The sequence below is a fragment of the Neofelis nebulosa genome, chromosome 11 (assembly GCF_028018385.1).
Source record: "Neofelis nebulosa isolate mNeoNeb1 chromosome 11, mNeoNeb1.pri, whole genome shotgun sequence".
NCBI lineage: Eukaryota > Metazoa > Chordata > Mammalia > Carnivora > Felidae > Neofelis > Neofelis nebulosa.
This window is the reverse complement of record NC_080792.1, coordinates 61,948,788-61,962,206: the sequence shown is the minus strand read 5'-3', so window position 1 is coordinate 61,962,206 and position 13,419 is coordinate 61,948,788. Positions and strand designations below refer to the sequence as shown.

The 13,419-nt window shown below is 44.3% G+C and overlaps 1 protein-coding gene across 19 annotated transcripts in view; it reads left to right on the top strand.

Annotated features, from left to right (window-relative positions):
- MPPE1 (metallophosphoesterase 1) overlaps nt 1–13,419 on the top strand; it is a 58,284-nt gene that overhangs the window by 31,213 nt on the left and 13,652 nt on the right. For 13 of the 19 annotated variants that reach the window (XM_058692741.1, XM_058692735.1, XM_058692734.1 and 10 more), the window contains 2 exons: nt 5,078–5,160; nt 11,013–11,126. The gene's annotated coding sequence lies outside the window, so the exon portion shown is untranslated. Of the gene's footprint in view, nt 1–3,610; nt 4,192–5,077; nt 5,161–11,012; nt 11,127–11,926; nt 12,108–13,419 lie in introns of those variants that run through there. The other 6 variants (XM_058692751.1, XM_058692749.1, XM_058692731.1 and 3 more) reach the window with 4 other exon arrangements.

Genomic DNA, 13,419 nt, shown 5'->3' with positions numbered 1-13,419 from the left:
TAATGATACTTTTTAAAAGGACATATCATATAATTCTTTTTCAAAATAAAATGCATCATAATAATTTTGTTAAGTCGGATTCTGTTATGCTTCAGGTATAAATGAAGTACTTTTATTTTTTTAAGTTTATTTATTTATTTTGAGAAGGAGACAGAGAGAGAGGATGAGCAGAGGAGGGGCAGAGAGAGAGGGAGAGAGAATCCCAAGCAGACTCTGTACTGTCAATACATGGCGCCCGACATGGGGCTCAGTCTCACAACTGTGAGCTGATCATTCTCGTTGAGGATGACCTTGTCCCTTACCCCCTGCCATCTTTCCTGCTTCTTGCCCAGAAGAGCTCTCTTAACCCAGAGAACACAGGACAGTCACAAAACCGTGGCCTCTGGTTGGAAGTGACCATAGAGTCCCTCCCTGTGGAAGCTTTAGCTACAGGGGTGAGACCCACCTGGCTGCCACCTGAACCCAGCTGTCCCAAGGCTGCACCCCACACACGTACCCCATGGGCCCCATCCTCATCCATAGACCAGACCCAGAGGTACCCCATGACAATTATTCCCTGTGTACTTTCCCTAATCCTGCTTCCCTAAGGTAAGTCCCCGAGCCCTTCTGCTCGCTCTACACTCCTGCCTACCTCATACCATTCGCCACCTTGTCCATGGGGGTCCCAAATCATGGCACTGAAGAAAAACACCCGGCTGCCAAATAACACCAGACACCTTGGCACATCTGTCCTACCCGTATGTCCCGGGCCTGCCTCTGCAGCCTCCACTCCAGCCACCCTCTCCTCAGGCCCCAACACTCCCCTCAGATGCTTCCTCAGATGCTTCCAAGATCATGACTTGAGGCAAAATCAAGAGTCAGATGCTTAACTGACTGAGCCACCCGTGCACCCCATGAAGTACTTTTAAAATGTATTTCATAGTTAGGTCTATGTTTTTTGGACTTAGCAAACATTACAAAAAATTTTAACCATACACAAGAGTGGAGAGAAATATAATGAATGCTTATATTGGTTTGCTATTGCTGCTGTAACAAATCACTATGAATTTAGTGACTTAAGGCTACACAAACTTGTTATTGTTCTGTAGGTCAGTGGTCCAAATGAAGTCTCACTGGGCTAATCAAGGTGGTTCTGTGAACGAATCCATTTCCTTGCCTTTTACAGCTTCTAGGGGGCTACGTGCCCACATTCCTTGGCTTGTGGCCCCTTCCTTCCTCCATCTTCAACATCACTAACAGCAGGTGGAGTCCTTGTTAGGCTGCATCTCTCTGACCCTCTGCTATGCACTGAATGTTTGTGTCCCTCCAAAATTCACATGTTGAAATCCTAATGACTGTGGTGATGGTGTTTAGAGGTGAGGCTTTGGGGAGGTGTCCGGTCCTGAGGGTGGAGGCTTCATGAATGGGATCAGTGTTCTTATAGAAGAGACTTCCTGGGGCCCCCTCACCCCTTCTACCATGTGAGGGCACAGTGAGAAGGTGCCAGTGATGAACCAGGAAGGTGGCTCCCAATTTTCAGCAACCATGCTGGTATCTCAGTCTTATATTTCCAGCGTCCACAAGTTTGAGAAATACATTTGTGTTGTTGATAAGCCACTCGGTATATTGTGTTTTGTTATAGGACTGACATACTCCTGTGTTACCTCCCCTAACTGACACAGCTGTCCTTCCATATGGAAGGACCCACTGATTAGACTGGATAACCCAGGCGAACTTCTCACCTCAGAGTCCTTAACCTTAATCACACTTGCAAAGTCCCTTTTCCCATGCAAGGTAACATAGTCACAGGTCCGGAGATTGGGATGTGAAAGTCTGGGGGGCCATTGTTCTTCTACCCACTATGCCATGCACCCCTCTTCTTGCTTCAACATTACCAACATTTTGCCAATGTTGTTTCTTCTCCTACTTCCGTTTGTTTTTTAATTTCCTGCAATATTAAAGCAAATTCCAGAAATCTTATAATTTGGCTGTACTTTAGTTTCTCTAACCTTAAAAAAAAAATTAACCACAATAGCATTATCACAGCAAAATCACCAACAATTCTTTGCACATCCATTCCACGTACAAGTTTCCCAATCTTTAATTCTTTTTTTTGAAAGCTAGTTTGTCCTAATTCTGACCCAAACAAGACCCACATACTTGCCTTTAGCTCAATGTGTCTCTCAAGCCTGCTTTATAACAAATTTCTCTCCCCTCCTCTCTCCTTTTTTTTTTTTTTTTTTTTTTCCCCTGATGCTGTTTATTTGTTGAATAAAGAAGGTAGGCCATTTGGGCTGTAAAAATTCCACATTCCGGATCCAGGGAATTGCTTCCTGGTGGTGTCATTTAACCTGTTCATTTGGTCCTATATTTCTTTAAGCTTGGAGTTAGTTATAGGCTTTACTGGATATATTTACTTTTTTTTTTTCTAGTTAGTAAGAATACTTTAGAGATGATGCGTACTTCTGTTGCATCATGTCGGTGTGCATATGGTGGCAAGTTGTGATGGTAAAATTGTTAACCAGGAGGTATTTGAAAATATTACAATATTCAGGGGCAACTGGGTGGCTCAGTCGTTAAGTGTCCAACTTCGGCTCAGGTCATGATCTCGCAATTCGTGGGTTCCAGCCCCGCATCCGGCTCTGCGCTGACAGCTCAGAGCCTGGAGCCTGCTTCGAGTTCTGTGTCTCCCTCTCTCTCTCTCTGCCCCTCCTCTGCTCATACTCTGTCTCTCTCTCTCAAAAATAAATAAATGTTAACAAATTTTTTTAAAGAAAATATTACAATATTCTTAATCAATAATAATGTTTCCATTTACTGCTTACTTACCAGATAGCAGGCATTTAGCTGGTTGCTTTCTTTTTTTTTTTTTTTTTTTTTAAATTTTTAACGTTTATTTATTTTTGAGACAGAGAGAGACACAGCACGAACGGGGGAGGGTCAGAGAGAGAGGGAGACACAGAAGCTGAAACAGGCTCCAGGCTCTGAGCTGTCAGCACAGAGCCCGACATGGGGCTCAAACTCACGGACCGCGAGATCATGACCTGAGCTGAAGTCGGACACGTAACCGACTGAGCCACCCAGGCGCCCCTAGCTGGTTGCTTTCTATACGATTTCTATTATATCTCTGCACATTAAGTATACTCAGTTAGCAAAAATATACTAGAATTCATTGGTTGGGAGACCCTGTGTGTTATTGCTTCGAGCTTCAGTTTTACTTCTTGTAACGTGGGGTAATGGTTCTTGCTCTTAATTTACAAGCTTATTCTGAGGATTATTTGAAGTAATGGATGTGAAGGCCCTTTGAAAAGTAGACCATGCCATGCTACACTGTTATTAACATTAGTTTGAAAAAAAATGAAAACTAAGTCCCCAACAGTCGCTCTGAAGGCCTCATTTATTCATCACACACTCCCTGAAGGCACTTTGCCAGGCCCTGGAGAAGACGACGGTGAGGGAGACCCAGCGTGGGACTCCGGAGCGCGGTCCAGCGGGGCAGGAGGAGGGAGCGAGCAATCACAGCGCCACCCATCGACGCCGCGCGGAGGTCCGGCGGCTCGGCTTCCCGCCGCAGGCAGCTCCCCGGCGCCCGGGGCGCGGAGCCCGCCTCGAGCCGCAGCCGTGCAGACCGGAAGCGAGACCGGGGCCGCCCTGACCCACGAGCGAGGCACCGGGGCCGCCGCAGGGCCGCCCTGACCCGCAACGGCCGGCGCACCCCTCCTCCCCTCACGGGCGCTCGGTGCGCCAAAGACTTCGTGGCCGCCGCGCGCCCCTCGCCTTCCCGGAGGTTGTTCTGGGGGTTCCAGGGAAGCTGCAGCACTAAGGACTCACGGGGAGAGAAAAGTCTAGAAGACATTAAGGATGGCGCAAAGGACCGAGTCGTTGCGGAAGATGCGACCAAGTGTTGGGTTTTGCTTCTTTGCACCGACTGTTTAGGAACGCCGCGAGCCGCAGGGCCGAGGCGCTACCAGCTGGTCTGTCCGCACCGCCCGAAGAGTGCCGGGAGCCAGCGTTCCAGAATGCCAGCCCCGGGCGGGGTCGCGGCTGGGGGCGTGCCAGGGGCGGGGCTAGGGCGGGCCTCTCCATGGCGACTGTGCGTTTCCCCGCCCGCCCGAGGCCGGCGGGGCGGGGTTCCAGGGCCGACCGGGACCCGCCGGGCCATCCGCGCGGAAACTGGAAGCTGGCGGGGATGGTCGGCGGGCTCCAGGACAGGTGAAGTGATGGGGTCCGGCTTGCCCGGAAGCCTTTGCTTTCTGATCCGCCTCCCTTGTTGCTCTCCGCCCACAGCAAGCAAGATTTTCCAGGAATTCTTATGACCGTGTTATATAATATTTAGGCTTCTAGGTTAATTGCTATTTCTTGTTAACTGCAAACTGGAACCTCCTTGCCTTTTTAGCATTGCAAGTTAGCCTATTGAAAAAACGGTATTCTGGGAATTAGTCATTCTTTGCTGGCGAATCACGATTACTTAAGGCCCCTGTATTACATCGTAGGGGCCTCTCTCTAGTTTACCTATGTAGACTGACAAAAAAAAAATACGTCTTATTAAAAAATACCATTTAAGATGGAACATTTAACATGCAAATAGCCATTGATGACACTGTGGTAATATGCTTAAGATAATGGGCAAGTAAGAGAAAAAAACTACAGGTCAGTGCATGTTAAACATGTTTTAATGTTGTTTTTGGGTGGAGGGAATTTAGATATTTAATGATAGCTTTGAAGTTAAAAGTCCGTCAACGGGTAAAATATTTTGTTCCCAGTTATGGATTGCAGCTACTGTTCTTATGTGTTGGGCAATGTAGAACAATGTTGCAATATGAACAATATAGAACAATGTTGTAATAATATAGAGCAATCTTAATATTTTATGCTATAATTTAAAAGAGCTATTCTAGAACAATAACATGTCAGTCATTTCTGTTTAGTGTGTGGTTTTCAGGTTATTTTTGTGTTGTAACGACCAATCAGCTTCCTTCTCCTTGTGCCACAGGGCAGCAGTCACTGCCCTCTGGGAATTGATGCATCTTCCACTTTAATTAAATAGCTAAACAAATGAAAGATTCTTCAGTAACACACACATTTTGTTTTATTTCAGGTAAAGGTGCTCTGATTTGGGGGAACACAAACCAACTTAGAGCCTTCATACCAGTCTCATCCACCAGTTGTATCCTTTAAAAGGTGAGAAGGTGACTTAGTGATATTTCCTTGAACACAGACTCCCAAGACTTCTTTTTAAATATAAAAGTAGTGGCTTTATGGGGTGCCTGGGTGGTTCAGTCGGTTAAGCGTCCCAACTTCAGCTCAGGTCATGATCTCGTGGTTTGTGGGTTTGAGCACTGCATCCGGCTCTGTGCTGGCAGCTCAGAGCCTGGAGCCTGCTTCAGATTCGGTTTCCCTCTCTCTCTCTGCCCGGCCCCTGCTTACACTCTGTCTCTCTCAAAAACAGATAAACATTAAAAAAAATTTAAATATAAAAGTAGTGGATTTAGATCCAAAAGGAAGCCTTTGCTATAGGACATTGTTAGCTGTAGGGTCTTGTGTGTGTGTTTTGTGTTTGTGTGCTGCTTCCTTTTTAAAGAAAATTGTGGCAAAACCTGCATAACATAAAACTTAACCATTTTAACCGTTGTAAAGTGTACAGTTCGGTGATGTTTAGTACATTCACATTATTCTTCAACCATCACCACTATCCATTTCCAGAACTTTTTCTTTTTCCCAAATTGAACCCTGTAAATATTGACTGCTCATTTCCCCCCTCACCCACCCTGACCCCTGGCCACCACCATTTTACTTTGTCTCTATGAACTGTCTACTCTAGTCCCTTATGTAAGTGGAAGCATATAGTGTTTGTCATTCTGTGTCTGGCTTATTTCACTTAGTCTAATGTCTTCAGGGTTCTCCATGCTGTATCATGTATCAGAATATCATTACTTTAAATTAAAAAAAAATTAATTGTGGTAAAATATACATAAAATTTACTATCTTGCCAACTTTTCATAGACTTTTTTTTTTAAAGAGCAGTTTTAGGTTCACAACAAAACTGAGCAGAAAGTAGAGAGTTCCCATATACCCCTGCCCCCACATAGCACAACCTCCCCCATTATCATCATTCTCCACTAGAGTCATACATCTGTTACAATTGATGAATCTACACTGACATATCAAAATCACCCAAAGTCTAGTTCACATTAAGTCTGCTCTTGGTGATGTACATCTAAGGGTTTTAACAATGTATAGTGATATTATATCCACGTATTAAATATCCACATATAAAAATATCCAAGAGTATTTTTACTCCCCTAAATATCCCCTGTTCCCCGCCTGTTCATCCCTCCCTTCCTTCCCCTAAGCTCCCTGGCAATCACTGATCTTTTATGGTATCCATAGTTTTGTCTTTTCCAGAATGTCATATAGAAAGAATCATATAGTATGTAGCCTTTTCAGATTGACTTCTTTTGGTTAGTAATATGCATTGAAGGTTCCTGCATGCCTTTTCATGGCATGATAGCTCATTTCTTTTTCGCACTGAATAATATTCCATTGTGTGAATGTACCACAGTTTATTTATCCATTCACCTATTGAATGGGCATCTTGGTTGCTTCAGAGTTTTGGCAGTTAGGAAAACAGCTGCTGTAAATGTTTGTGTGCAGGTTTTTGTGTGGATGTAAGTTTTCAACTCATTTGGGTAAAATAACAAGCAGCACAATTGCTGGATCACAGGGTGAGAGTATGTTTAGTTTTGTAAGAAACTGCCGAACAGTCTTCCAAAGTAGCTGTGCCCTTGTGTATTCCCACTAATAATGAAGGAGATGGTCTGTTACTCCACATCCTCGCCAGCATTTGGTGTGGCCAGTGTTGTGGATTTTGGTGACTCTAATTTGTGTGTGTGTCTAATAGGTGTGTATCTTGTTCTTGTTTTAATTTGCATTTCTTTAATGACCTATGATGTGGAGCTTCTCATATACTTATTTGCCATTATACTTCTTTGGTGAGCTGTCCTTGAAGGTCTTCGGCCCGTTTTAAATTTATTTTCAATTATTAATTTTTCATTTTCCCCCCAGCTATATTGAGATATAATTGACAAGTAAAATTGTACATATTTAAAATGTATGATGTGATGATTTGAGATACGTCCCTATAGTGAAGTAGTTATCACAGTCTACACAACCATCAACTAAAACATCCATCCAATCGCATGGTTATTTTTGTTTGTGGTGTGTGATGAGAATGTGTAAGATCTATTGTGTTACTTTTGCCCACTTTCTAACTGGGCTGTTTCTTTTCTTTTCTTTTCTTTTCTTTTTTCTTTTCTTTTCTTTTTTCTTTTTTTAAACGTTTATTTATTTTTGAGACAGAGAGAGACAGAGCATGAATGGGGGAGGGTCAGAGAGAGGGAGACACAGAATCTGAAACAGGCCCCAGGCTCTGAGCTGTCAGCACAGAGCCCGACGCGGGGCTCGAACTCACGGACCGCGAGATTATGACCCGAGCCAAAGTTGGCCGCCTAACCGACTGAGCCACCCAGGCACCCCTGGGCTGTTTGTTTTCTTATTGAATTTTAGGAGTTCTTTGTATATGTTTGATAATAGTCCTTTATTAGAAGTGTGTTTTGTAAATATTTTCTTCCAGTCTGAGGCTTGTCTTCTGATGCTTCTGAATCTCTCTGTACTCCATTTTTAAGTGTATAGTTCAGTAGGGTTGACATTGTTGCGCAATCTTTAGTGCTTTTCCATCTTGCAAAACTGGATCTGCACCCATGAAACAACAACTCCCTGTTTTCCCTTTTCCCAGCCCCTTGGTAACCCCCATTCTACTTTCTGTTTGTATGAATTTGATGACTCTAGTTACCTCTTATAAATGGAATCACATAGTATTTGTCTCTTTGTGACTGGCTCATTTCCCTTAGTATCATGTCCTCAAGATTCATTCATATTGTAGCATGTGTCAGGATTTCTTTCCTTTTAAAGGACTGAGGAATATTCCATTATATATATACACGTGCCACATTTTGTTTGTCCATTGATCAATTGACAGACATTTGGGTTGTTTCCACCTTTTGACTGTTGTGAATGATGCTGCTGTGTACATGGGTGTACAAATATGTGAGTCTCTGCTTTCAGTTCTTTTGAATGTTTACCTGGAAGTGAAATTGTTGGATCATGTAGCAGTTCCATTTTTAATTTTTTGAGGAACCACCACACTGTTTTTTATAGTGGCTGCACCATTTTACATTCCTACCAACAGTACACATGCATTGCAATTTCTCCACATTCTCATCAATGCTTATTATTATTATTAATTTTTTTTCATAATAACGATCTTGTTTCTCCCCCTCATCCTTTTCTGGTTTTTTTTTTTTTTTTTTTTTTTTTTGCTGTTGTTTGCTTGTTTTTGATCAACTTGCATGAGATCACATACTAGGAAATAATACAACTGGGATATAGACTTCCCCAGCTGCTGGATCATGCCATCCCCGGGGCTTAGGAGAGAACCCAGGAGCTACCAAGCAAGTACATGAAAGTCATGTACTTCCCTTTTAGAAAGAAAGCTCTTTTCTCCAAAAAGGCTCAGGGAAGATTACTTCCCTTCCATCAGAGGGCCACTCAAACTTTTCTTTGGAAGAGTTCCACACAGGGTCTGGTGAGAAAATGTGTTCTGGCCACCTGTTTTGCCCATCTTTAAATTCCTGCTTGGCCCTTTGACCAGAGGGAACAGGTACATCTTCTTTAGCTGTTCCTCTTGTTCCTATGACTGGAGACTGTGAAGCATTTAAAGACCAGAAGAGTGATAATATATGTTTGTAATTCTAGAATGTTTGAGACAGTAAGCTTTAAATGGGGGTCGTTAACTCCGTGGATGTGTATCGAGCACTTACTGTTTGCAGGCACTATCTTGGGCACTGGCAGAGGCGGGATATGAAGACGGTGACTAGTGCAATGAGAAATGTATTTTATATCATGATCAGGACACACAGATCCGTGTACTGAAAAGTGGAAGCAAAAGTTTGGTGAAATAAACTTTATGGTGCCTTGCCTTGACTCTGTACAGTGCAGGCTAATTTTTTCTATTCTGTTTTCTTCTATCTAATTTTTTAAAACTCTGGTCACAAACCGCCAAACTGATTTCATGAACCAGAGATGGGTTTCTTTTGGCTTTTTGAAAAATTCTGGGTTGGGAGATGTGCCATCGTGTGTGATGTCAGGAATACGGAGTGTGTCGGTGGTAGAAATCAAAATCTCCAGATTCCGCACTTTAGTTTTTACCAGGGCCCTCTGGGACCTTTAATATCAAGTGTAGCTCTCTTAGAGACAAGTCGGGAGGGGTCCTGAGGGGAGTGCATCTGCCTTTTGATCCCAGCCAGACTGAACATTGTTGGGAGGCCTGTATAGTTTGTTTTCCCGCTGTGTCGCGACCAGCAGGTCAGGGTCCTGAGGGTAGGGGAATGCAAGAAAAAAGAGAGAAGAGAAAGTTTGGGAACAGGAGGGCCCCCTGGGCTGATGGCCCAAGTGACGGCTTTATTGTTGCTGTACACAATCTTTTATATCCAGACTCTTATGGGTCAGGCCATTCTAAGAATAAACAGGTTTCACATAATCGCTGCCAACCAAAACATTTAGTTCTGTGTTTCTTGTGCATTTTCTAGACGGGTCACAACAAGAACTTGTTGATAAGATTGCTAGCAAAACACAATTCCCATGTTTGTTTCTATCTGACTCGGGGTAGAAAAAGGGAGGTAGCATTACTGCCAACACCTGCAGACCACAGGCTTCAGGAATTAACTTTCTCAGCCTTGACAAGGCTTTCATATGCCCTTGAGAGTGGGGGAATGGGAGGGGGAACCACCGGGTTGGCTTGAGTCAACAGGGAACATTGCTCGACCCGGTCTCAGCCTGGCACCGGGGCCCGGCCCCCCACACCGCTGGGATATCATTCACCGAGTTTAATAAAACTGACAAATTGACCTTGGGGGGTGAAAACACGAACATTTCAGTAATTTTGCGTTTTGAACCCAAATCTGCTACATGCAAAGGAAAGCGTCTCATATGGGCAGAATTCTTCATCACTTAACCACAAGCACTTAACACGCAGAGAATATCATCTTTATTGAAACCCCTCATAGCTTAGTTTTACATCTAGTGATATAAGATGGATAAAAATCTTTTCCCCCCATGTATTCACTGAGGAGGCAGGAAGAGCTGGCCATATCTGGGCCTGGGTGGAGCACTCCACAGTGTTCTGATAAAGGACCAGACCCTCCTTCCATTTTGTCTTAGAAAGAACACAGTTTCTCTCTGTTAGCCTGTAAAAGCCTGGATGTGGAAGATATAGTAGCATTTAGTTATTCAGGCTGTGTGGCTGTGGAGATTTTAAATCATTGGCCTACATATTATGGTTGAGATAAAATTTCAAGTTTACTTCTAGTAAGGGAAGGGTATGCGGATTTTGGATGTCAAGCATTAGAAAGTTCAACTCAGTAAATGAGTGGGGAAGACAGCCGAAGATGGCCACAGCTTCTAGATTCTAATTTCTGGCCTTTATTCTCCACTGGGCTTCATTCTCCCTAATCTGATTATGGCCATTTGAATTGAGTTCCCTTGCCTTGAGCCTGTTGAAATTCATCAGATTGTAAGGTTTACTGTCTAGTCTAATCCTGATATACCTGCTTCATTAAAAAAAAAATTTGTGAACATTATTTCTGTCAATCTCCATGACATCAGTGGAGGCAAGTGCTGTGACCCCCATGATGAGGCTCAGAAAGGGTAAGTGGCTTGCCCAAGGTCACATGTAGCAGAGCTGAGCAGTAGGTGGGGTTTTGTCCAATTCATTGTAGCTACTCTCTCTGCTGGTGGGTATTCATAACGTAGGAGAAAATACTGGAAGACGAATAAGTGGCTGCTGATTCCCTATAGAGCTCTTCGGTTTTCCTGTTTCCTACCAAGAAAGGTAGGCTCAGTTGTCCCATGTCTGCTCCAGGAGTGGAGTGTCCTTTGCTCCCAATGGCTGGTGGTCAGCATGTTTTTTTTCACAGGTCAGCTGCATCAGAAAACGAGGATGCAGCGCTGTCCCTGGGGTTGGCTTAAGTGCAAGTTGGCTTGAACCCAAGGAGGAGGTCACTTTATACCCATCTGGAAGCAGCCATAAGGTAGGAGTGGCATCTCATTACGTAATGTGCACCTGGCATGGGGGCCTTGCTGTGTCAGTTCTAGGGAGAGATTGGATCCCTCCCCACCCCATCAGCCCTAAAAATTACTGTCTTCATTTCAGGAGGTAAAAGGGGATATGCTTTGACCATAACATTGAAGACCACATTGGAGATACTACTTTGATGAGTAACACGATGAGTTTGGATAGAGAAGGAGCAGTAGTTTCCCAAGATTTGAGCAAAAGGAATTTTTGATTTAAGGATTTGGTGTCAGAGGTTGTCAAATAATGGTTTTCACTCTGCTGAGGAGTTCTATTTCTTAAAAGTGATCACACTATACTGGAGAGCTGATTGACATGGTGTTAGGGTTTTCTCAAGAAAGTATGGAACAGTACCAGCCAGCTTGCTCTCCCTCTTTGCCTTTCCTTTTTTTTTCCCTCCTACCCTCCCTCTCACCTTCCCTCCCTCTCTCCTTCCTTTCCTCCCTTCCTCCTTCCCTTCCTCCCTTCCTTCATTCTGAGTCTTCTGGCTGAATGGCTCTGTGTGGAATATCTTTTATTTCTTTGTGGAAAAAAGAACACAGACGCTTGAGGGAAGGGCAGGGGCTCCCCCAACCTTTTGTTGCCACGTGGCCTTCCTTAAGCTGAGGAATTGTTCCCTGCCTTTGCTGCAGTCAGCCTGGAGGCAGGGGTCAGGCTGAGCCTCAGCAGGATCCAATGGGAACCTGGGAACCGGGTCGGGGAGAGCCAGCGCCACCTGTGAGTGCAAACCCGTGGCTTGTCTCTGTGGGTCCTGTTCTGCTCCCTTGGTCCAGGGAAGCTGACAGACTGCAGCTTTGTGTCCCCTCGGCTCCTGGCCCCCACTCTCTGCTGCACTTGGAGGGCAGGGTGGGCCTGCGGTGCTCCAGGCCACCCATCTTCCTTTGCTGTGTTCCTGGATCTTAGCTATCACCACCGAAACCAGCTTCTCTGATGAAAGGAGGTGGGTGTAGAGAAGCAATTAGAAAGTTGTCATTCTGGTTTTTACCTCGGGAACTTGGAGCCTGTAAAGAGCAAAGCTGTGCATGTTAAGAGAATTCTGAGGCTAACTCCAGAAGGCTGGCATTCCTTCCTCTCAACTTGTCCTCTGCGGCGTGAGGAGACATTAAAGTTTTAGGAAGTTTCAGCCGCTGTTTTTAGGATTTCAGGAGATCCTTCCACCTTTTGAAAGAAAATGAGACATTAAGACCAAATGGTTGCTTCAGACATATTTGATTGAATCAAAACAAAGGAAATTGGATGGTATTAAGAAATATATTCATTGTTCCTTAGAGTCTTTGTCTCTCTCTTATGAGCATCACCCAAACAAAATCCATACCCTTAGTTGTTACTGGCAGCAATTGTACCTCCTTCTGGAGTTTGACTGCTGATAAGTGGATGACAGCAGGAGTCCTTGCTTTCTCCTCACCTGCATCAGATTAAGCACCAGCCTTATGGGCTGGAGCCTTACGGGGTGGCTGCACCCCCCGAGTTGCCCAGAACTGCCCTGTTTTTTTATTATTGTTAGTGCCACCTTTCACTCTCAGAGGAGTCCCCAGTTAGAAGATAAAGTACGATGATTTTAGTTATGTGGCACAGGGGTTCAACCTTAGAGAAAACAGAGGGGGCGAGGAGGTTCTAAGTACAAGGACAAGGTATGGCACATGGTAACGGTGGTCAGACCGGCACATGGTCACGGTGGTCAGACCGGCTTGACAAAGATACTATGGATGTTCTGAGTAGAGTTCCAGGAAGAGCATTTGAGCCCAGGTTACATGCACAGCTGCTTTTGATCTCTCTGTCTGAAAGGATGCATTTAAAATCTGGCATTCGAGTCCTGTTCCCTCTTTAATCAAATACTTCCCAGTAAGAATGCCACTCGAGAGCAGGTGGAAGAAAGTGAAGGCTTGGGCACAGAGCCATTCATTCCCCTCCTATCCTCTCATTTCTTCTTTTCTGAAAAGCCATAGATGGGAGTGAGGGCTTCGTAGTCCAGCAGACCATTGTCACAGCTCCATTTGGAGAAGCGTGAAGTGTATCCATCATCTTTCAGTTTCTGAAGGCACTTTCAATTCTGGGGTTATGTTTTGAACCTTTGGTAATGGCTCAAAATACATGTTTACCCCCACTTATTTTTCTTTAGGTAATTTTTATGTTTACCCCCACTTAGTTTTCTTTAATCTTACCCTGTAGGTAAGATTAAAAAAAAGTCCTGTATCTCAATGGGTATACAGAACTCTGCTGTGCAGTAAGCGAGGGCCTTTTATAGGGACTCG